The sequence below is a fragment of the Marmota monax genome, unplaced genomic scaffold, assembly GCF_021218885.2.
Source record: "Marmota monax isolate L192 unplaced genomic scaffold, Marmota_monax_Labrador192_F-V1.1 WCK01_AAM20220418_F8-fsc00041, whole genome shotgun sequence".
Lineage (NCBI taxonomy): Eukaryota > Metazoa > Chordata > Mammalia > Rodentia > Sciuridae > Marmota > Marmota monax.
The window spans coordinates 13,485,932-13,510,748 of record NW_026695238.1 but is presented as its reverse complement, the minus strand read 5'-3'; the positions used below and the strand labels follow the sequence as shown (position 1 = coordinate 13,510,748).

Genomic DNA, 24,817 nt, shown 5'->3' with positions numbered 1-24,817 from the left:
CATGAGCTTATCACACACCAGACCACGTGAAGCACCCCTCCCTCAAGGGCCACAAAAGTAGGGCACCCCATGACTGGACGGGACAGCATCCTGACCAGTCACCTGGTCACTCATCATGAGCTTTGCCCAGGAAACCTGCCACAGTGGTGGACCTCAGAACCTCTGTCCTTGGGCTTTAGTGGAGGGCGCTTTCTCCTGCCTGTGCCCGTCACGCAAGGCCCACTCCAAGCTGACCCTGCCACACTGCCCTCAGTTGGGACCTGGGCCTAGAGTAAGTTCCCGCTCTTGGACAGCTCTGCGCCTGGAGCTGTTCCCTGGCTGTTCCTAACCCTACCTGCCCACCCACAGGGGCTCTGCATTCCCACCTGCCTCTGCCTCCGCCCTCAGCTCAGCCCCCTGAGCCTCTGAGGCTGCCTTACCCATCCTTGGCCTTTCTGTGACCTACACACATAATTGTGTAAAGTGGTGACGGGTGACTAGGGGGTCATAGATATTAGACGTTAAGATTGGAACAGAGGAAGCTGTGATTGCCCAGCTTGTGATAGGGGGTGACCCCCAAGTATTCGGAGAACTGCTGCCGGTACAGTGGTGTGGCTGTGAGCTTACTACTGTTTGATAACTCCTGATATTGTGGAGAGACACAAACGGTTCCATCTCTGTTAATGACAGCTTGCTCACCCCATCAGCTGAGGGACAGCTGACTGCTTCTATGTTTTTGTCCCATCTTGGGAATTCTGATGAATTTTCAAACACTCATATACAAATTTTTGTTTGAATACCTGCTTTCTTCTTTTTGTATATGCCTAGGAATGAGATTCCTGGGTTATATGGCAATTCTGTTTAGCTTTTTTTTTGGTGGAACCCAGAGGTTCATGAACCTGCATGCTAGGCAAGTGCTTTGCCTCTGAGCCACACCCCGGCCCTCTGTTTAACTTTTTGATGAACTGCCAAACTGTTTCCACACCAGCTGTACCATTTCACATTTTTATACATTTTTATACCTTTCTACCAGCAGTGTGCGAGGGCTGCAGTTTCTTCACGTGGACACCAACACCTGCTATTTTCCTTGTTTTGATTACAGCCATCCCAGTGGGTGTATCCTCATTCTGGCACAAGCTGGGAAGTCACAGGACATGCCCTTTGGCTTCCAGGTCTGCTGAAAACTTCCAATTTCCTGTAAGTAAGATTAGTCTTTGTTATTGATACACAAACTTGATGACCCCAGAGGTTCAGGCTATAGGAGGAGAATCCTGTTATTTGCTAAATATGATGTTAGCCAAACGTTTGCTTAAAAAAGAAAAAAAAAATCCAAAAAACAAAAAACCAAAACCCCACTTTTTAAAAATGTTTTTTTTAGTTGAACATGGAACACAGTACCTTTGTTTTACTAATTTTTTTTTTTATGTGGTGCTGAGGATCAAACCCAGTGTCTCACATGTGCAAGGCAAGCGCTCTACCACTGAGCCACAACCCCAACCCCCCAAAACCCACCTTTTTGCAGCCCTTGGCCACACTTACAATGTTTCATGGGAATCTAGAAAAACAGGTGGCGTTATTAAGTGTGGGGTGAGGGGTGTGAAATAATCATCGGGACAGGTGACCTTTAGGGCTCTTTTTAAATATTTAGGTGATGGCAATAGCCTGGCCCAGGCCTGAGAATCCAGGCGTCCTGACAAAACCACATGAATGGGGACAGCGAGCTTCTCACAGCCAGCCCCCCGGGGGACTTTCAGCGGCGCCTGAGCTCAGGGCTGCCGGTGCTGGTGAGCTCAGGCTGTGGAGCAGGAACACCCCGTGAGTCAGAGCAGCGAGGGCGACATTACCACTTCCTGTATGAGAACCGCTCGGGTGAATCGCTGGTTCCCACCACGGCCAAGAACCAGATCGGGTTGGCTCTCTACCGTGGGCTCCAGCCCTCCACTGGCTCTTGACAAGCCAGGGGAACCGCCCAGGGTTCAATGGGCAGGTCCAGGGGTTCTCCTACGGTGGGCTAATGGTTGTAATTATGCTGTTTTAATGCTAATTAACGTCAATCGTTTAGCCCGGGTCTTACCTTGCTATCCTCCTGTCTAAAGCCTTGGGTGAACGTGTGTCCAGAGTTCATGGGCTGGAAACGCAATCCCCAGTGCCACAGTGTCGGGGGACAGGGATGATAAGGAGTGCGGGGACCAGAGGGCTCTGCCCTCCTGGGGGCTTAAAGGGCGTCGTCCAGGGAGTGGGTTTGTCAGGGAGCAGGTTTGGCCCCCTGTGCTCTCGGCTCTTGTCCTGTCGCCTTCCGCTTAGAACCGTGCAGCAGGACGGCCCTTGCCAGGTGTTGGCGCCCTGCTCAGGGACTTCCCGGCCTCCGCTGCTGGGAGCCAGTTAACACCCTTCTCTTCATTGTGGATTCTTCAATTGGCCTAAAATGAACGAAAACACCAAGAGAAGCCCTGGAGAATTTGGAAGAGGAGAAACTCCATGGGGAATCAAGGAAGATTGGTGGGAGCCTTTGCTAAGACCCGCCTGAAGGAGGGCTGGGGTTGACGTGGAGGCCGGGGTTGAATAGAGGCCGGGGTTGACTTGGAGGCCGGGGCACGGAGGCAGGAGGTGCGGCGCTGCCCTGGCTCAGTGCACCGCACCCACAGCTGGGCTCAGGACGCCCCCTCAGAGCGCAGCCCCGAGTCCCCGCGTAGAATGCGCTACTGCGATAAAACCATAAATCTGAAAATTGTTGAAAAATTATTGTGGCAATTTTATTTTAACAAATTCAGTGGCCAATTTTTTTTAAAAAAATGTGAGGTTACAGAACAGGCATAATTATATCTTAGCACTTTTAATTCTGCAATTTCCTCCACAGTCACCCTGCTGAATAATTGCCAGACTACAAAATGCTTCCAATTGAGGTAAGCGGAGGGCCAGGATATTTGGGGGCTATGGGAGCCACCCAGGGTGATCTCCTTTATCCCTGGGGTCCAGTGTAGTAAAAGCCTCCACTTTCACCCCAATAGTGTCCTAGTTTGGATAATATATGAACACTCTTTATCATGGATATTAAAATTAATTTTAAAAAAATTGTGGTAAAATATACATAAAGATTTCCATTTTGACTGATTTAACTAATGTTTCTTTTTTGAAAGTTTGTTTAATTGTTGACTGGGTATCATTGGTAGATGCAGGGATTCATTTTTAAGTCATTGACATTTGGTTATCAACCTGTAGTCTGCAACCTTGTTATAGGTACCTATTAGTTCCAGAAGTTTCCTTGTTGTTTCATTAATAGATGCAGGTATTCAGGTTATGGGTTCCTCCTTGTTTTAATTTCAGTAGATTGTATCTTTCAAGAAATTTATACATTTTATCTTAGTTATCACATTCATAAGCATAGCGTTGTTAAAAATATTATTTCTCCTTTTACTATCCATGGGATTAGTAGTGATTGCTCCTGTCTCTGCCTTATATTAGCAATTTACTTCTTCTCTCTTTGATTAGCCAGACTAGAAGTTTATCTAGAATCACCTCTTTTGGTCTTGTTAATTTTCTCTATTGATTTCCTATTTCCAAGTTCATTGATTTCTGCTTTGGTGTTTACCATCTGTTTTCTTCTGCTTACTTTGGGTTTTTATTACTTTTATTTATTTAGTTTCTTCAGCTAAAAACTTAGATTATTAATTTTTGGATATTTTTTCTCATATGTGCATTCAACACTGTAATTTTCTTCTCAATACTGTTTTTGCTGCATTTGGAAAATTTTGATAAGCTGACCTACCTTCCTTCCTTCCTTCCTCCCTTCCTTCCTTCCTTCCTTCCTTCCTTCCTTTTCTGTGTCGTGCTAGGGACGGAAACCAGAGCCTTGCCTATGCTAGGCAAACACTATACCACTGAGTTACACCCACAGCCTTTCTGATTTTCCTTTAAGAGGCAAGTTACTGCATTGTCCAGTCTGGCCGGAAGCTCCTGGGCTCCAAAGATCTTCCTGTCTCATCCTCCCACGTAGCTGAGACTTAGATGCCTGCCGTATCACTGCCTTCATAGATTGTATTTTCATTTTGGTTTAGTTCAAAATATGTTAAAGCTCTTTTAAGATTTTTTTTTTTTGACCCAGGTGTTATTTAGAAGTGTGGTGTTAAATCTCCAAATATCTTGGAATTCTGTAGCTATCTTTTTTCTTTTTTTTAAAGATAGAGTGAGAGAGGGAGGGAGAGAGAGAGAGAGAGAATTTTTAATATTTATTTTTTAGTTTTCGGCGGACACAACATCTTTGTTTGTATGTGGTGCTGAGGATCGAACCCGGGCCGCACGCATGCCAGGCGAGCGTGCTACCCTTGAGCCACATCCCCAGCCCCCTGTAGCTATCTTTCTGATATTGATTTCTAGTTTCTCTTCTCTTCTTTTTTTTTTAAAGAGAGAGAGAGAGAAAGAGAGAATTTTTTTAATATTTATTTTTTAGTTTTCGATGGACACAACATCTTTATTTTATTTTTATGTGGTGCTGAGGATCGAACCCAGTGCCCCGCATATGCCAGGCGAGCACGCTACCGCTTGAGCCACATCCCCAGCCCCTTTCTTCTTTTCTTCTTTTCTATTGTTAACTCCGTTGTGGCAGAGGACACACATTGTATGATTTCTGTCCTTTTAAACTTATTTAGCATGACCTACAATGTGGTCTCTCGGCAAATGGTCTATGTGAGCTTGATAAGAATGAGAATTCTATTTTATTCTGCTGTCCTTCCTTCCCCCCTGGAGGGGAGGGGAAGGGGGGAAGGAAGGACAGCAGAATAAAATAGACATTATTATTGCTGTGTGTATATATGTGACTGCATGACCAATGTGATTCTGCAACCTGTACACTCAAAAAAATGAGAAATTATATCCCATCTGATTCAAATGTATGATATCTCAAGGTCATTGTACTGACATGTGTAACTAATTAAAACAAATAAAAAATTATAAAAAAGAATGTGAATTCTGCTGTTTTGGGATGAAATATTTATAAATGCCTGCTGGATCCCATTCCCTGCGGGTGCTGTTCAATTCAGCTGTATCCTTATTGGTTTTCTGTTTGTTAGATCTGCCAACTATTGACAGAGGGGTATTGAAATCTCCAACAGCTGCACAATTTTCTACTTTCCCTTGCCTTTCTATCAGTTTTCCCCTCTTAATTTGGCACTGTTAGGCACATGCACATGAAGGATTTTTATACTTCCTTGGCGACAGACCCTATTACCATAATGTAATGCCCTTCTTCTTTCCTGCTTTCCATTTTCCTTGTTCTGAAGTCTGCTTTGTCTGACATACGTATATTTACCTCAGCTTGCTTTCTTTGAATGCATTCCTTTACTTTCCCCCAATCCTTTATTTGAAAACAAACAAACAAACTAGTTTTTATTGTGGCAAAATAAAAATAATGTAAAACTTGTCACCTGCACTGTGTTCAAGTGTGCGGTTCATTGACCTTCAGGTGGTTGTGCAGACCCCAGCGCTGTTCATCCCCAGGCAGACTCACGGTAGAGTCTGGTTGGCATGGGAGTGGCTCAGAACTCTCGTCATCTCGCAAAGCCGAAACTCTATACCCACTAAACAAGACCTCCAAGGCATTCCTTAGCCCCGGCCCCTGGGGACCCCATCCTGCTTTCTCTCTCTGTGAATGTGCCCACTCCCAGTGTCTCACCTAAATGGAACCATACACTATTTGTCCCTTTGCATTATGCTTATTTAACCTAGGATGACATGCTCAAACTCATCCATGTTGAAGCATGTGTCACAATTTCCTTCCTTCTTTTTCTTTTCTTTCTTTTTTTTTGGCGGTACTGGGGATGGAATGCAGGGCCTCACACATGCTAGGCAAGCACTCTACCACTGAACTGCACCCCCAGCCCTTTTGGTTTAGAGACAAAGTCTCCTAGATGTTCAGTTTCTGTCTTAAGGCTTGAACTTGGGACCCTCCTGCCTCAGTCTTCTAAGTAGCTGTGATCACAGGCGTGCACCACTGTGCCCAGGAAAATTTCTTTCCTCTTAAAGGCTTTTTTCCTTTACCTTTATTTATTTATTTTTATTTTTTGATGCTGGGGATTGAGCTACACCCCCAGCCTTTCATATATGTAATTTTTTAAAAATTTGGGACAGAGTCTTGTTAAGTTCCTGAGGCTGCCCTTGAACTTGCGATCCTTCTGCCACGTCTCCCAAGTTGCTGGGATTACAGGTGTGCACCGCCGTGCCCAGCTTATTCCTTTACTCTTACTCTCTCTCTGTTTTTATATTTAAAGTGGGTTCTTAGTAGACAACCTGTAATTGGGTCTTGTCTTTTTATCCAGTCTGTTTTTTTTAAATCGGTCTTAGACCATTCACTTAAAGATAATGATTGGTCTGTAATTGCTCTCTATTGGTTGCACTTGTTCTTTATTTTTCCAAACCTCTGTTCCTTTTGCACCTTCTCTGGTTTTAACTGAGCTTCTCATATGGCTCCACTTTCTCTCCCCTCTTAGTATATCGGTGAGACATCTTTTACTGATCTGTCGACCTGGAGTTTGCAGGTGGACATTTACAACGAATCTAAGTCTACCATCAAACACTGCTACATAGCTTTCCTGGGAGTGCAGGTAACATACTCAAGGTATTCTGGATTCCTCTGTCCTAGGCCTTATAACATACTGCCATTCATTTGACTGTCCATAAGCTATACCCACCCAATACATTGTTGCTATTACTGCTTTGAACAATTATCTATTAGCTCAATTAAGAACAAGAAAAGGGAAAGGATTTATTTTGCCTTAATTTATTCCTTCTCTCTCTTCCTTTCTGTAAGTAATTTTGAGCTTGTGACTTCTGTCATTTTCCTTCTCTCTGAACTTTTGACACTTCCTATAACACCGGGCTTCCAGAAACCAACTGCCTCAGTTTTGATTTGTCCAAGGAAGTATTCATTTATCCTTCACTTTTTTCACTGGGTACAGAGTTCTAGGTTGGTGGGTTTGGTTTTTGTCTGTTTTTAACTGATAGGGTTCAGGACACGTTACCCCACCATACGGCACTCACTGTTCAGACTCCTACAGCAAAGTCCCTGAGGCTGTGTCATTTTATAAACAACAGAAACTTATTTCTTGTAGTTCTGGAGCTGAAACTCCAAGACCAAGGAGCTGGAAGATTTGGTGTTTGGGTGAGGGCAGCTCCTGTTTCCAAGATGGCACCTGGTTGCTTCCTCACATGGCAGACGGGCAAATACCAATGTACTTACCTGGTGGCGGGGGTTACATTCTCTATTTACCCTCCTTTATCAGGGCTTGAATCCAACTAATATTTTATTACCTTCCTCCAAGCCCCACCTCTTTCTCCCCCCTTTTTGTACCAGGGATTAAACCCAGGGGGTGCTTCACCACTGAGCCACAACCCCAGCCCATTTTCATATTTCATTTAGAGACAGGGTCTCACTGAGTAGCTTGGCACCTCACTAAGTTGCTGAGGCTGGCTTAAAGCCCCATGGCTTAATGCCACGAGAGTGGGGATTAGATTCAACATGAGGTTTGGAGGGACTCATTCAGACCACCCTGATATTTGAACAGCAGAAGGGAGAAGACCCCTTTGCCCCTCCTCCTTCAATTTTCCCCTGAAGTAGGTCATAAAACATCATGTGAGAGGCTGTTCCTATTCACAGAGGAAAGGACTGTCCTGATCTTTGAAGATGAAAGGAGTCAAGGATCTGAACAAAGAGGACTTGCTAAATTTCCCCCAGTTTACCACTGTATCATACTCTGTCCAACCATATTTCCCCATGATTGTTCACTCTTCATCAAACCTAGCATAAAAAGATAAATCACAAGTTTAATCATTTTCTTCTAGTCTCATTTTATTATGACGGCTCCCATGTCATGTAAAATAAATGTGCATGGTTTTCTCTTGTTAATCTGTTTTTTGTTTTTTTAAAAAAAGTCTTAGTTTTGAACCTGGGAGGGGTAGAGGAAAGCTCTCTTACACATTTCAAATATTTCAATTTCTTGCAAGGTTTCAGATAAAGAATCCAATGTACTCTTGTTCTTGTTCCTTACAGGTAAGGCTTTCTCCCCTGACTTTTTTCTCTCCAAGATTTTCTCTATGTCTGTGGTTGTCTGCAGTTTGAATACATTTTTAAAATTCTGTTTATTATTCTCTGAGCTCTTTGTATCTGTGGTTTCATGTCTCCCACTAACTCTGGAAAACCCTCAGTCATTATTACTTCAAATACTTTTGCTCTTTTCTTACTTTCTTCTCATTCAGACATTTCCATTACATATATTATACCTTTTAAAATTGTCCTTGGGGCTGGGGATACAACTCAGTTGGTAGAATGCTTGCTTTGCATGCACAAAGCCCTAGGCTCAATCCCCAGCACCAAAAAATAAATAAATAAATAAATAAAATAAAATAAATAAAATAAAAAATAAAAATAAGAATTAAAATAAATAAAAAAATCATCCTTTGGTTCTTGGATGTTCTGTCCTATTTTCTTCCCTTCATTTCAGATGTGATTTCTAGTGTTTCCTTTTGGTTCTTTGAGTTTCCATCTCTCTGCTTTTGTTATGTGTAACAAAAATAACAGTGTGCATTCCTGCACAATCTCTTATTTTTTTCTACTAGAATCCTTAACATATTAATCATAGTTATTTGATTTCCTAGATGATAATTCCAAAATCTGGGTCAGATCTGGGTTTGGTTTTGATGCTTGCTTCGTCTCTACAGACTGAGTTTTTAATCGCCTTTAACATGTCTTGTAATTTTTTGTTGAACTCTGGACACATGATTGTGCTAATAGGACCGGAGGTGATCAGGCCTTCAGGGTGAGGCTTTCTGATCTGACCAGGGACTGAGGTTTGTGTAAGGTTTGCTGTATGCACAGGGGCCAGTGACTTCAGTTCTCTTTCTTCGATGTTGGGGACAGTTCTTCTCTGTTGATTTTGGCTTCCCTAAGCACATCCTCTTAAATGGAACCTGTGTCACAGTGTCGCACAGCTCTCTCAGCTGTCATCTACTTCATTACACTGGAGCCTGTCGTTGAGTGTCTTCCCCAAATACATGTTTACCTGGAACTTCAGAATGTGGGCTTATTTGGAAGTAGGGTCTTTGCCTATGTAATTAGTTAAGGTGAGGTCATACTGGGTTAGGGGAGGTCCTAAATCAAATGACATCTTTAAAAGAAGAGACAAAGATACACATGGACACAGAGTGAAGGAATTCAGTACATCTCCCCACTCCCAAATGGCCCACTTTGTATAAGGATTATTTAAGTTAAAGTTAACTTAAAAAAAATAGCATGTACATCTGGATGTGGTGGAGAACACCAGTAATATCAGCTACTGGAAAAGTTGCGGCAGGAGGATTGAAAGTTCAAGGCCTGCCTGGGCAGCCTCATGAGACCAGTTACTCAGGAGGCTGAGAGAGGAGAATTGCAAGTTTGAGAATAGCCTCTACAAGTTACATCCTGTCTCAAAAAATAAAAAGGGCTGGGAATACGGGGATGTGGCTCAGTGGCATAGCACCCCAGGATTCAATACCTGGTACTGCAAAAAAACCAAAAACAAACCAAAAAAGTAAAATAAGAAGGATACTCCAGTCTTCCCCATTTTCTTCCTGAAGGTAGCAGATAATATCCGCCTTCCCCGAATGGATGATGTACTCCCTATACCAGGAAGAAAAAGGCATTTTTTTTTTATATATTATTGGTACATTATGGTTGAACGTAAGTGGGATTCGTTGTTATGTATTTGTACATGCACACATTAGAGCAATATAATTTGGCCAATATCATTCCCCAGTGTCTCCCCCTTCCCTTCCCCCTTCTTCCTTCTCATCCTTTTCCTTTATTCTACTGATCTCCCTTTGGCTTTAATGAGACACCTCTCCAACAAACATTCCCCACTCCTTTTCCACTCTAGCTTCCACCTATGAGAGAAAACATATGTCCCTTGACCACCTGAGTGCCTTTAACTCATAATGTTCTCAAGTTCCATCCATTTTCCTGCAAATGATGCGATTTCATTCTTCTCTGTGGCTGACTGTGTGCATATGTACCACATTTTCTTCATTCATTCATCCATTGATGGACGACACCTAGGCTGGTTCCATAGTTAGGCTATTGTGAATTGTGCTGCTATGAACATGGATAGGAAAGTAACATTCTTATCATTAAAGACAAAATTCATAGCCGAGAGAAATCTGTACAAATGAACCTGGTTAAACTAACCTTCCCTTCCTATAACAACCCCAGCTCACACCCCTTTGCCTAATCACATTTTCACATCTTACCTTTTTTTTGCCCAATTCAGTATATTAAGTGTTTGACTACTCCTTCAGGTCTTCATTTCTGCTTTGGTATGAATGTCCCTCCAAATTCATGTGCTGGAAACTTAGTCCCCAGTGCAACTGAATCCTCCAAGTGTTGGGAGGTGGGGCCTAGGGGGAGGTGTCACCAGGGCTGCACCTTCATGAATGGATTAAAGCTGCTAAGAAGGAATGAGGCAGGGCTCTTCTGCCATGTGAGGACGCAGCACATTTTGGAGTAGACACTGGACCCTTGCTGGACAATGAACTTGTAAGTGACACTTTGATCTTAAACTCCCCAGCCTCCACAACTCTGAGAAATGACTGTTTTTTTTTTTTTTAAGATTGCCCGTCCATGGCATGCTATTAACTATTACAGCAACGCAAAAGGGTCCAAAACAATCTCCTCCTGAGGGCTCCTGGGTCACATAAAGTTTTTACTAAGTACATTTGCATGCTTTTCTCCTGTCCTACTTTACTTTAATTCTCAGGCTTAGATTAAAATCTAGGTTACTTTAATTCTTAGGCTTAGATTAAAATCTAGGTTACTTTAATTCTTAGGCTTAGATTAAAATCTTAAGGATGTAGAGATAAAATTTTGTCTCCCCTGCATAGGAGAGGCCATGTGACAATAGAGACAGAGATTGGATGATACAGCCGCAAACCAAGGAATCCTGTGGATGGCTACCAACCTCAGAAACCAGGAAGAGACCAAGAAGGATTCTTCCCTCGCACCTTCAGGGAAAGAGAGGGGGTGGCCCTGACAAGGTCCTCATTTTGGACTTCCAGCTTCCAGACCTGTGAGAGAATAAATTTCTGTTGTTTATGTCACCTGGTGGGTCGTGTCTGCGATGGCAGCCCAAGGAAACTAATACCACCAGCTGTTGGGGAAGGAGAGTGCTCTACAATCTTGTGAAAAGTACTACTGGGCCTGAGTCCTTGGGCTGTGGCCTTCAGAAGTGGTTCTTGGTCCTTCTTTCTCTGCCCCGACGAGAGACTAGAGGGCCAGGCTGTCCCACTACCCTTCCTACAGAAGATAAGGTCCTGGTGGAGCCGTGCCCCTTCACGCTAGGCCTTGGTGAGGGAACAGAATGTTCTGGGCTTTCAAAATAGTTACTTTTCCTTGGGCGTATTGTGAAATGGTTACTTTCCTCCTCTCTGGGTCTGAAGCCTGGGGATTTTCTCTCATCTTCAGAGTGAGAACCTGGTGGGTTGCTCCTGCAGTAAAACCCAGAGAGACAGCAGGGACCCCTAAGACTGGACACTAAGAATTTTTAACCCAAACTAGTCCACGTTAGCCTCCAGCAATTTGTCACTTGCCATTCGAATGTTCCTACCATCTCCTACTGCCTCCAGGGGTGGCTTCTGTTCCAGGTAAGTCACAATTCCTGTCTCCTGTTCTCAGGTGGGTGATTTACACCCACCCCCCCACTTCAGTTCTCCAAGGGATCTAAGGAAAGTGGTTGATTTTCAGTTTGTTCCGTTTTTTTCTGGTTCTGAGGGTAGAAGTCATGACTTCTAGGCTCTTCACGGTGGGACTTGTCTTATGGTGGCTTTTTGTCATTCAGAATTATATATGGGTTTGTAATGGAATTCAACCTCCCTACTAATTCCTCTCTCTCTCTCTCTCTCTCTCTCTCTCTCTCTCCTGAAGGCTATAGGGCAACAGATAGGGAGTAACAAAAATAAGAATTATGGGAAAGTTTCAAAGACCCAGAATTTATAAAATCTCTGAGTAATGACCATCTGGTCTGATTCTTTCTAGAAATTTCTTGACTCTTCTGTATTTCACCTTCCCAGCTGATGGTCACGCTCTTCTGCCACTGAGCAGTCTTATCTCGTCCTTCTCGCGTTGGTTTCCTGTGTGTTTCCTTGTCTTGCTCTTACTTTGTTAACAATTTGAGGTCGGGGCGCAGGCTTCTCTGACCTTGAGAGCTGCCTGGAACGTGGCACAAAGTGGGCTGGGATTAGGGCTCTGGAAACATGGGACCGTAGTGAAGTGGATTTTTTCCCCCAATTGGTTTGGTGGATGATGAGTCACGTACGTTGCTAAATTGTCACCTGCTAGCACATAATGCCAGGTAGGTGCCCATGGGTCCGCCCTGTGGATCCTGGCTCTGATAGGGACAGACAGCCCCCAGGAGGAGTGTTTCTCAATCTGACATCTAGAAATTTGTCCAATCACTTTTTTTTTCTCTTTTAAAGCACTATTTATATCTATTACAAAAGCAATGCATGCTCATTGGGAAATGCACATTTCCCAAATTATCAAAGAGGGAGACAGCTCTAGATAATTTGGGAAATGTTGTTGTATAAAGAGGAAGGTACAAAATGATTCACCACAGTCACTATTTCATTGCGATTCTTTTGACCTTTTAAGTTTGCGTTGCTGATACTTGGGAGGAAGGATGAATTCTTTAGCAATCCATAACTATCAAGGGCTGCTGCAGCTGTTGCATCTGTCTATGAAAATGAGGATTCAATAGTTTAGGAATGTAGTTGGGCAGGAACATGACCTTTCACATTGAATGGGTCTGAGTCCAAATCCCAGGTCTGTCACTCACCGGATGTCCTTGGGCAAGTTGCTTTCTATGATTCAGTTTCCTCATCTGCACCACGGGACTGATACAGCTACCTATAGGGTGGCTGGGAGCAACTGGATGCAAGGATGTACATGAAGCTGTTCCACTCACACCGGCAACCAAGGGCTCAGTAAGAGGAACAGTTGGAGGGAAGAAGAGGGAGGAGAGGAAGACATTGGGGACCACCAATGTGGCATTTTCCACTTTTGGAAATGCTTTGGTGCTTCCACGGTGCATTGTGCGCACTATTACATTTGTAGTGGAAGACATTTGCTGTTTTAAATGTGACTTATAACAGTTGAAAACCCAGATTTCAGCTTGTCTTCACAGAAGAATGCCAGCTAATCATTGAAGAAGGAGTGATAGAATTAGAGAATCAGGCTTTCTAAAAAACACGTGACCGCAGGGTGATAATGCCAATGGATGAGGGCTGTTGGGTACTGGATGTTAGAGTTTCGCCTCATAGATCACATCTTAGTTGTAGAGACACGAGCTGTCAGATGTCACCTTAGCTGAGTGATCAAAATTAGATTTACAAAATAATGGGACAAACTGACATTCTGTGCTGGATTAGGAAGAACATGAAACCTATGTGGTATTCTTGCCCAAAGTGGCTAATTCAGATTGCCTCACGAGGAGCCAGTAGGCGAATAGAGATTAGGGGATAGTCCATGGGACTCTTCCAAAATGTCAATGTCATGAAAGACAAAAAAAAAAAGGTAGGGAGACAGCTCTAGATTAAAAATATGTTAAACAGTCAAACACAATGTGTGAACTTTAATTGAATGCAGGATAATTATTTTTTTGTAAAAGGATGTAAAAGACATTTGAGAGATAATTGGGGAAATTTGAATAGGAATTGTCTATTAAGAAACATTATCTTCATGTTAAATTTCTTAGCTCTGATGATGATATTGTGGCGAAGAGAATATCCTTTTTTTAAGAGATGCAGGTGAAGTATTTTAGGGGTGAGGTGACCTTTGTTTGCAACTTAATCCAAATGGCTTAGCAAAAATAGCTGTTCCCCATCCCCACACAATTGGTGAAGGGTAAATGGGAGTTTGTTCAATTGTTTTTCAACCTTTCTGCAAGTTTGATATTTAAAAAACAAAAATTGGGGGTAAAATCCTGCTTTCAGTGAGAACCAGAGTCCTCACTGGACTTGCCCTTGGGGGGACCCCTCCTAGCGCCTAGGAGAACCAGGAAGACTCTAGTTTAAAGACACTAGCATGGTCTCCTCTGGCTGTGTTTTCCTGTGGGAATCTCCCTTTCAGACACATGGTCTGCATGGATGAGTATAATCATTCTCTACACAAGAGTTGTATTGGTTTTGTTCTAAGAAAATTCTATGGGTCTGGTGTTTGATAGGCTTCTGAGTATCAGTACTCTAATGTGCTACTTAATTTTAGGCTTGAACTGTCTAAACAAGCAGAAGAGAATGTGGGGTGAGAAGGAGCCGCTGTTGGGTTGCGGGGATTTTACCATTATACAGGGGGCGCAAGGACTTTGTGTGAAAGCCTCTTTCTTCCCTAAGGACAGCTGATCCACTGTCACACCTGTCCATGAAGACTTGTTGTCATATTAAGAAAAGGAGGAACGCAGGAAGTCAAGACTTTTTATTTTCCCAAGGAAATAACACAAAATCGCTGGACAACTAATAGCATAAGTTTTGCCTTATCTTACATAAGCCCCATAGGCACTGTGCAGTTTTCTTTTCTTTGAACTCAAAGCAGATAGTGATTATCATTTCACAGGAAGGATGGATGAAGTGAATATCAGCTCTTGGTGACGGAGGAAATTACTGTCACATAGTGAGGGGATGAAAATAATAGGAGGAATTCAAAAGACGAAGCTGTCCCTGGCCACATTTGTTTCTTTTCACCTGCCAATTCCCATCGTTGGATGGGGACTGCCTAAAGGACTATGTGAAGAAGGATTTCTGGGGCTTTTCAGGCTCAGGGATGCGGGAATTGATCAGTGATGTCTGTTATGAGTTTTTGGCGTCCTATACATATCATATTACAGATCATATTTTCCATCTTTAAACTCCTGACACAAACTAATTTGGATGTTTGAAAAACATTGAAATCCCCAGAAAGGCATTGATCAAGGCAATGATCATAAGGATAGCTTGTATTTATTAAGTACTTACAGCACAGACAGGGTTCTGTGTACCCGGCAGGCACTGACTCATTTAGTCCTCACGTCAGCCTGATGAAGTGAGTTCTGTTTTCGCCGTCACTGAGTTACCAATAAGGAAGGGAGTCATCTCCTGAGGGTGGGTGGCCACTTTTGCAGTATGGTCTTCCCTGACTGCCTCTGTCACTTGGCAACCCTTTTTCCCTGGTTTAATTTTGACCTTGGCACCTGCTGCCCGCTGACCTTCATTGTCTGTCTCCTCCCACTAGGATGTAAGCATTCGAGGGCAGGCATTTGTTTACATTCCTTACTGCCGTATCTTCAGCAGCTTTCCCGAATCACTGTTTGGCATACAGTAGTTGCTCAATAAATACACGAGGAATGAAAGAATGAGGCTTGGAGTACTTCAGCGCCTTACCAAAGGTCGGACAGCTATGTTGTGGTGACAAGAGGCATGGGATCTCATAGTTATCTTTATAGATTTTTGAGGGTAAAATGGGAAGGGAGTCAGGGAAGCTTCCAGACTGGCAAAGTGGGGTCCAGGTGTTATGAGGTGCTAGGCGTCAACATTGTTGGGCTCCCATTGCTAAGAGATGAGGTAGGTAATTGCAGCCTGGTGGGATGGTGACAAAGACCCAAAGCCTGCCTCCCAGAGAAGCACCCTGACCATCTGAAGCTCCGTCTAGCCGTGGCTAACCCTCGACCTCCCAGGGGTTTTTGGCTCAGGAACAAACCTGTTGGGAGATGTTGTCAGCACCCAGAAACTCTAGGGAAGCTTCTAACAGTGAGGGGGAAAGGGGAGGTTCCACTGTGGCCTGAAAGCTAAGCCTTAGCACCAACAGGAAATGGATCTTAAGAGGCTTGAGTCAAGTCCCTTTCAGATGACAGAGTGGCTCCAGGTTGGAGCAAAGGCTTGGTGGTGGGAACACTGGAAAGGGAGTGGAAAAGGGTCTTGGCAGTGCCCTCTACACCCTGTCAGGGGAGGGGGTTGCAGGGACTGGGCCCAAGGATGCTCACGACCTCCCGGTGCCAGGAGTGGCTATGTGGCCTGGTGAGGGGTTTGGGTGGCAGAGGCTGTGACATACTCCAGTCATGGCATTTGCTCAGGAGGGTCTGGCTGTGATCAGGCTCCCTGAGCATCTTGGTCCTGTTGATCAGAAGCAGGTGATCTGGCAGTCTTGGAAGCTGTGGTTCTCAGAAGGAGCTCAGCTAATATGACTTGTTCTCCAAGGCCCAGACGTCAGACCACAGGGCCTGCGTGGCTGAGGCCCTGCCCTGGGAATCCCCCCCTGGGGAAGGAAGTTCCAGGAGCCCCGGGGGACTGCCAGCCCTTTCTCCCTGTTCGCATGCAAACTCACACTCAGGCTTAAGGTCTTTAATAAGGTCCGTGCTGGGCAGGTGTGTATCCTGGGTGCTTCCAGCCTCCACAGCTTCCTCGTGGGTCTTGCCCTTTAACACCCTCGTGACAATCAGCTGAGGCCCCATCCCGGGAATCATGGGGTGTGCAGACTCTCAGCCTGTTCTCCTCTCCTGACAGTGTCTGGGAAGCTCTCTTTGTTTCCTGTTGCTTCTATAACAAATTACCACATTTTTAGTGGCCTAAAGTGACACAGATTTATTATCTTATAGTTCAGTAAGTTAGAGTCCAACACAATGCTCACTGGGCTATGATCAAGACATGCACAGGGCCACAGTCTTCCTGGAGGCCTAGGGGAGGCAGAGGGCTCTGCCTGCATTCCTCGTATTCTCTGATTGCGGCCCCCCCACCTCCAAAGGCAGGACAGTGCTTAAGCCCTGGGCACATGCTATCTTTGGGACTCCCTCCCCCTCTGCCTTTGAGAGATCTTGTGGTTACACTGGGCCTGCCCACGCAATCCAGAATAATCTCCCAATTGTTAGGTCAGTGGCTTCGATTCCCATCTGCCACGTCATTTAACATGTTCACAGGTTCTGGGGATTAGTGCAAGGATGTATTTAGGGTGGAGGTCCTTATTCTGCCCACCCCATCTCTGAGGGATGCTCTAGGATCCACATAAAACCTCCTTATTTGCTGCTGGTCACTTTGGTTGGACATCTCTCTCTCCTTACCTCTGGTCACCAGGGAATAAGCTTTTCTGGGGTGCACATTCTCCATGAGCCACTGCGTCCTGTGTGTGGGTTCAAGCAACACCCAATCCCCTGAGGCCTGGGTGACAGAGTGAAAATGATCACTGTGACAAAGGGCACAGTGAGTCCTGCTATCTGCGGAGACCCCTGGGCCACTGTTGGGGAAGAAGGTGGGGCAGGGGAATGAGGCCGCCTGCAGGAGCCTGGGCTCCTGTGGGGCAGCCCTGAGGGTGCTCCCCAGAGACCGGTGGCTGTGCGCCATTCTGGCTGTGGAGATGCTGGACCGACAACGTAGCTGAGCTTCTGTGATGTGAAATCTCACTCTTGCTCTGGTTCCCAACTTCAGAAATGCCCGCACGCTCACTTTGCCCATCAACAGGGGTCTTGGCGGGACCCTGGGGAGAGGTGGGCAAGCAGAGCAGCCAGAGGGACCATGGGCAACAGGGACAGGGGGTGTGGAGTGTCAGCAGCCCCGCCCCAGGAGCTTGCAGAAAACGTGGGAGAGCTGTGGCCATCCCCAGACCACAGAACAGGACCTCCCTTCCATGGTCCCTTGAGTTCTAGATGAACTGGTCTCACCTAGAGTTGGAGGCCTGGCCAGACTCCAGCTGACTGCTCAATCGCTGGGCGCTGGGCGAGGACAGGCTGTGCCTTTTAACTTTGTGTTTCTGATGGCTTGGTGATAACAGCAGAGCACTTGCACGCAGAGAGAACCCCTGATAGTGGTCACCAGACACATGGCCCCCTGGGGCCCTGGCCTGTGCCTGCTGCAGGGTTTGCCTCCAGCTCCCCTTGAGAGTTCCTTTGACCAGATTGTTTCTACTTGGAGCTTTCTTACCCTCTCTGTCCTTGAGTGTAACTCCCTCTGGGCCTGCGGAAGGGGAAGGAAAATCCCCTTATTCCCAATTCTCAGGGTCTCAGACAACTCCAAGGTACAATGGGTGCATTTTACACTCCTCTGGGTCAAAGGGTGGTCTATTTTTAAACCTTTATTTTTACTTGTAGATGGACACAATATCTTTATTTTATTTATTTATTTTTATGTAGTGCTGAGGATGGAACCCAGGGCCTCATGTGTGCTAGACAAGTGCTCTGCCACTGAGCTACAGCCCCAGCCCAGGGGGGGTCTATTTTTAAGGCTCTTGGTATGGTGTTGCCAAATCACCTTCTAGAAACCACCTGCGGATGTCAGCCAGCATTGAGCAATGCCACTTAATACCTCTCTGATGACTTCATTTTCATTTTCAGTTCTTTGATTACATCTGAGATATGTTTTTAAAAAAATGCGCATTATTTATTTTGAATGGGATTAGTAATAATGAAAAACCTACATCAAATGTCATTAAATCTCTAGATGTGAGAAAAATTTCAATTCATAGGAAGAAGGGAAGGTTTTGTTATCTGTCTGACTTTTGTTGAGAATTGAAGATGGGGGAGGGGAAATAAAAACAAGAGAAAAAGTGGGAAGAGGGGAAAGAGGAGAATACACAGAAGAAGAGGAGAGGGGAAATAAAGTACCAACCCTGTGTCCTGTCCAGGGCCACACATGGGAGACAGGCATGTAGGCTGTGGTGCAGGACTCCACGTTTGGCCACATCATGGCCAGGCCAGTGGTTCCCAAACTGTGTGACCATGGGAACCCCTTTATACTACTAAAACTTGTTAAGGACCTACCTCCCCAACTTTTCATTATATAGATTATCTTTGTATATTTCTACATTAGAAAACAAAACAGAAGACCTTAAAATATTTAAATGACTTTTTAATGAAAAATATGTTTTGTCAAAACAAGAGATGAATGAGAAGAGGCATTATTTTTACATTTTTGCAAGTCTCTTTGATGTCCAGCGTTATTAAAGATGGCCAGCCTAGGCTGTGTGCATTTATTCTGCTGTGATTTCTTAGGTCATGTAGCCTTTGGAAAATTATACTCATAAGAGGAAGAGAGCAGGTAAAGCTAACAATGTCTTAGTATTATTATGAGGATAATTTTGATCTAGTGGGTCCTTTAAAAGTGTCCCAGGAACCCCTCAGAGGTGCCTGAGTCACACTTTGAAAACCAATAATGGATCTAGAGGGAAATGAAAAAATTCTCTTTTTCCTCCTAAAAAGAAAATGGAACAATACACAACAAAGACCACAAACAATAACACTGACAGAGCAATTCCCTTTGAAGGGACATGTTTTAAACCAATAATCCCAAAGCAATAAAAAACTGCTAAATGATCTATAATTGGGGAATGGTTAAATAAATGCTGATGTGTCTGCTTAATAGACTATTATGAGGTTTAAAAAGATAATTATGGAGACTGTGGACTAGCATGGAAGGAACATACAGCCTTCAGCAGGAGCTGCAGAATAAACTGACTCTTCACACGCCTGCCGGCCTCAAACTTCGTATAATGGAGACAAAACCCAAAGGTAGTGAGGGAAGGTCGGTTCTGTGTGTTATGTGGGACCAGGGACTGTGGAACAATTTTTCTTTCTTTTTGATTTATTGTTAATGTCTTATTTTTTAAGGTTGTTTTTCTTTTGTAAGAATTAAAAACAGAAATAAGAGCTCTCTAGTGGTTCTCGCCTCAGGCAGCGTGGCCACGGGAGGAGAAGCTGGGAGTTGTCGGGGCCTGGGAAGTGGGGGCAGGTAATGAATGAGGGGACTGGTCAGGGACGGGTGGGTTGCTGTCCTGACTCACTCTGATTCTCTTCCAGTTGTGATATGAGGAATCTGTGCCAAGCAGCTGTTGTGAGGCTGGCGGGAGGTGACAGATGATCGGGGTGGAGGGTGGTTTCACTTCTCAAAGGGAAAGAGGCCGGGGAGGGCACCTGCAGAGCCCAAGGCCTCTTAAAGAGAACAGAGGTCAGGGGCCACACCGTGCCTCAGACAGCTGGTGAGATGCTGGGACAGTGGCTGGTACTGGGGGGGGTTCCAGGTGCAGAGGGTACAGAGCCTGGGGGCATGGTGACAGTTCTTCAGGGCCCCAGGCCCCTGCACTGCTGAGGGGACTACAGTGAATCCCTGTATACACCTGCCCGGCCGCCGTTGCCTTTAATGTTGAACACAAGGACACTTAGCACTAAATTGGTCAGAAAGTTGAGCGACAGACTCAGTTTTATCGAGGAAAGGGTAGGGAGTCTGGAATGGTTTTTATTCCCCCTGAGCTAAAAATATACCCCAATCTCTAATGACACTGTGACTTAGATGCAATCTTCTAGACTGCGAAAGTGCCCTTTAATTATGTTCTTGTCCTTCACCCAGGAGCACGGGGTTGGCGGGCTTCGGTCTGCGGTGCAGCTGATTTGAGGCCCAGCTCTGTGGCTGCAGCACACCTCTGCTAAGGTCATTTGCTGTCATTGAAATCAATATTCTCATTTTTTCCCCCATTTGTTAGTCACATGCATAAAGCAACAAGGACTCACCTTGGCAAAAGAGACCAGAGCCAGCAGAACTGTGATGGTACAGACCTAGAGGAGGCGGCCACACAAGCGAGTCACAGGTGGACAGGAGGTGATCTCTGAAGAGGTCTGTGAGAGCTGGCGGGTCTCTCTAGACTGGGTGGACGGCGTTGGCCTTGATCGGGCTGAAATCAGGGGCTGTTGGAAGGCTGAACACGCTTGGGAAAGCTGACCACAGGGTCGGGCCCACCAAAGTCCAGCAGAACCTATGAACGTTCTTACTTTTGGGGTTCCTTAAGATAGTTATGACTATGTGTTCTGCCTTTCAGTTTGTGGAATTGTTCCAAAGAATACCAGAAGTGTCCCAAAGAACCATACCAAGTGCCCAACTACCACGGCCGCCTGGCTCTGCCTTGAGAGGCCCAGATGTCCCCTGGGGTCTGAGAGACGCGTCCTTCTGGCTTCTGTCTCGGACCACAGCAGGAACTTGTCCTGCTCTGTTGGGACGCCCGCTCCGCCCCCACAGCTCTCAGCTCAGCCAGCCTGTCTCACTGATTTCTGTCGCACGCCCACTCACTCTTAGACTAGTGTGGTCCCCTGACGCTCAGGGCACATCCCTTCTGATAAGGATGCTTCCTTTTCCTCCGCCACCACCTCTGCTTATTAAGGTATAATTGAGGAAAATCCTGTATCTTCCTGGTGCTCAGTGGGATGCTTCAATACATGCATGCAATTGTGAAGTGATTAAATCAAGCTCGTTAGCATACTCGTCACCTCACATATTTATTCTTTTTGTGATACAAAAACATTTGTGATTTACTCTCTTAGCAAATTTTAAGTCTACAGAAGGTATTGATGATAGTAACAATGCTGTCGACACATCTCCAGGATTAACCTTGTCTAACTGAAACTTTATACCTTTCGAACACCGTGTCCCCATTCCACACCACCCTGGGCCCTGGCAACCACCATTCTGAACTATTTCTACGAATTTGATTTCTTTACATTCCACGTGGAAGCAAGGTCACTTGAAGGCCATCAAGATGGACTCCTGGTTGTCAGAGGATAGGCAGTGGGCTGCCTTTGGGGTCTTTGGGACACCCAGGCCTGAAGAGACCTGAACAAGCTCTGTGTTCAGTGACTCTCTGGCCACTCCTGAAAGACTCTCCAGCCCCTGGCTCATGCCAGACCTGCGTGAGGCTCTGAGTCATCCTCAGGGGCTCCCCATACCCTGCCTTCTCGTTCTCACTCTGAGAACTGCCTCTCGTGCCTGCCATACTCATCTCTGCCGTGGACATTTCCCTCGGTACTAACAATGATGGTTACTGGAACCCACGTCCCCTCCAGGTCCCTTTTGCAGGCCCTCTCCCCGACACCCCCACACTGCTGGGGTTTCCCAGGGATCTGCGTCTTGGCGCCGATGAGGCATACACAGCTCAGTTTGTAGACTGACATTTGGAGGAACAGGGCTTGTTTATTTTTTCTAGGTCATTAAGCTCCCGGAAGTCCCAAGGAAAAGCATTTGGTCACTTGTGTGAAGGACGTGGGTCTCTCCTTCCCCACCATGGGTTGCCCCGTCCACATCCCGTGCAGGGGATTCCCAACGGCTCTTTCTGGCCCTTCCTTCCTGGGATCCAGGCAGCAGAGGTTGCCCATGGCAGAGGCACCTTCTCGGGCTCACCTGCTGGTTCTTGCTCATCCCATTTCAGGGCTAGGGCCAGAGAGAACAGGGCCCGCTCCTTCCTAGCAGAGACTGAGCAGCCAGCTCCTAGCTTTCCACGCTCTTGTTCCTTGACCAACACCAACCTGCACCCACCAGCCCCTCGTCATTGTAGGGATGCCCACTGTCAAACATGGCGACCCTTCTCTACTCCAGGAAATTGCTGAGCCCAGACAGCTCTCCGGTCCCCCGGCAAGGGGTAGCTGAGCCTTATGGATGGTCTGCACTCCATGGGGAACGAATGATTGGTAGGGGAGGGGTGTCCATGAAGGAGGGTCCACCCTGGAGGCAGTGGTCTGTTGAGCTCTTGGGCAACCTCTGGGGAGGGAGCCAGGACACTGTCCCATGGACCAGGTGGCCCTGGCATGGCTCTGTTTGGCCCAAGCACTCCCTCTGAGAGCTCCACCAGGGACTCAGTTCCATATCTCTAGACTGGGCAGAGCTGCGCTACAGACATGACTTCTGCCCCCTCCCTGCTCTCATTATCTTCTTGTGAAGTTGCAAGGACAAATCCTAAGGGAACAGAAGCAGGATGGACTCAGGTGTCAGAGCTGCAGGATCCCGCTCTTACTAGGTACCACAGCCCCCACTGTGGTGCCCCCTCTCCTGCCCTCCCTCCTGGCCTCCCCCCTCCTCTTCACTCCTCCCTCTGCCCTTGGCCTCTCTCTGGTCCTTCTCTGGCCTTCAACCCCTTGGGCAGATTTCTCAGCCCCCACTCCCCTCTGGCCACTGGCCTCCCCTGCCCTCTCCCCTCCGCAGGCTGGCTTCCTGACAACCTGCCCTCTGGGAGCTGCAGGGCTCAGGAGCCTGCTGGGTGCAGGAGGCAGCACGTGGTGGGCAGTCGCTATGCAGCCTGGTGGCTTCTGGATGCTCCAGGAAGCTGCCTCTCCACAACGAATCCTCACCATCTAGGGTGAATGACCCTCTTTGACACTGGTCCACGGTCCAGAAAATGGAGCAGTCTCCTTTTTGGTCCATTTTGTGCCATCTCTGGGCTCCCAGGGTCACCATCAGGGGGCTGAGCTCAGGGGTCTCAGGGCCTTTGTCCTTGCAATCCCCTTTCCTCCATCCAGAAGGAGCGGCAGCACCCCTGGTCTCCCTAACCCGTCTCCCAGGAGACAGACTGGGGCTCCCGTGCAGGGCAAAGGCTGCCTGGGAGAGGGGCTGTGGCTGTAGAGAGAGGGGCATGGAGACCGGGCACCTGGATTCTCTAAGGGAGGCATTGCCAGGCCGTCTCCTCCAGAGCTCAGCCTCAAAAGTCCCTGACTCAGGTTTCTGAGGTCACATCTACTGCCATCCCCAAGTTCCTGCTGCACTATTAGTGCTGGTCAGGCTCTGGTGGCCCCATCTGGACACCATGCCTTGCCTGCCCATTCCGACCTGGGGTCAGGCTGCTGGCCCTGTCTACCTTATAAGGTCTCACTTTCAGTGCTAACGACTGGACGTTGTCCTCAGCCTTGGCTTGCAGGCTGGCCGAGAGGTCCCCATGGTGCTGTCTCTCTTCCTGCACCCTGGAACACAAAAGGCTGACTGCTTCCCTCCCCAGATGACAACGTGGTGGCTTCTAACCCAACCCTGGCTCTGAAATCACAGTTGAGCTCAGAGTGCAGGGCCCAGACCTGCTCTGTTCCCATCTCAGCTAAGCTGGTGGGAAGGGCTCGGATTCTATGTGGCAGGTCCAGCCACTCCTGCAGCCCTCGCCCCCATACTCTGCTTTTCCTGCCCCTCGGGGAGGTGGTTCCAAGACCCCATGTGAGATGATGAGCACCGTGATTCTGCGCTGAAAGCCCCAACTCTGCACTCTCGGTGCCAGGGAAAGTTGGGCACAAGCCCAAAGAGCCAGGGAAAGCCCGCCTTGCCCAGCCCAGGTGGGCCAGCAAGATCCCCAGCCCCGGCCCCACCCCACCTCCACCCAGATGCCTCAACACCCTGGTCTGCAGCCACTTCCCAGGACAGAGCGTGCCTCCCCTCAGGAAGGTTCAGCACTGGGCTCCTCAGTGTGACCTCCGTTTGCCACCCGAGATGGGGTAAGGGTGACCGTCTGTTTTGGTGGTCCAGGACTGAGGGCACTCCTGGTGGGAGGATGCTGGACTCTCAATGTTAGACCAGGAGAGTCCCTGGCAAGCCCAGGGGAGCTGACAAACCACAGGACAGTGAGGGACAACAGCCCCTCCCTCCAGTCTGAGGGTTTTTCACACAGATTAGGACATTGTTCTATTGGGCTCTTGGCCCCCCAACTCAGGATCCCCGCTCCCAGCTGACAGTGCTGGGATCCTTGTTGGCTCCCAGGATGCTCACAGGGCCCACCAACCAGACAGATGGCTGGCTGGACAGAAGGGCACACCTTTGTACCAGAGACACGTGCGTTTCTGGCACCTAAGGCAGGGGGTACTTTTCCTCCCTGAGCAAAAGTGACCTGAGCCAGTGACAAGGACCAATGAGCTACCTTGTGGCACAATCATACTCATGGCAACCCAAGGGCCATGGTGAAACCCCCAGACCTGTTGGCTGCTTCACAATGCAGTTGGAGAAGAATTTGAAAATATTCCTGCAGACAACATTCTGGGGGTCATTAACCTAAAGGTTTTCAAGGAACTCCAGACCTGATAAA

The 24,817-nt window shown here is 46.8% G+C and overlaps 1 long non-coding RNA gene across 1 annotated transcript; it reads left to right on the top strand.

Annotated features, from left to right (window-relative positions):
* The first annotated feature begins 1,020 nt into the window (after positions 1-1,020).
* On the top strand, positions 1,021-11,627 carry LOC124089672 (uncharacterized). Its single transcript, XR_006850829.2, has 3 exons — positions 1,021-1,176; positions 2,837-2,882; positions 10,882-11,627. It is a non-coding gene; the product is annotated as an uncharacterized LOC124089672 (long non-coding RNA).
* The last annotated feature ends 13,190 nt before the right edge of the window (positions 11,628-24,817 follow it).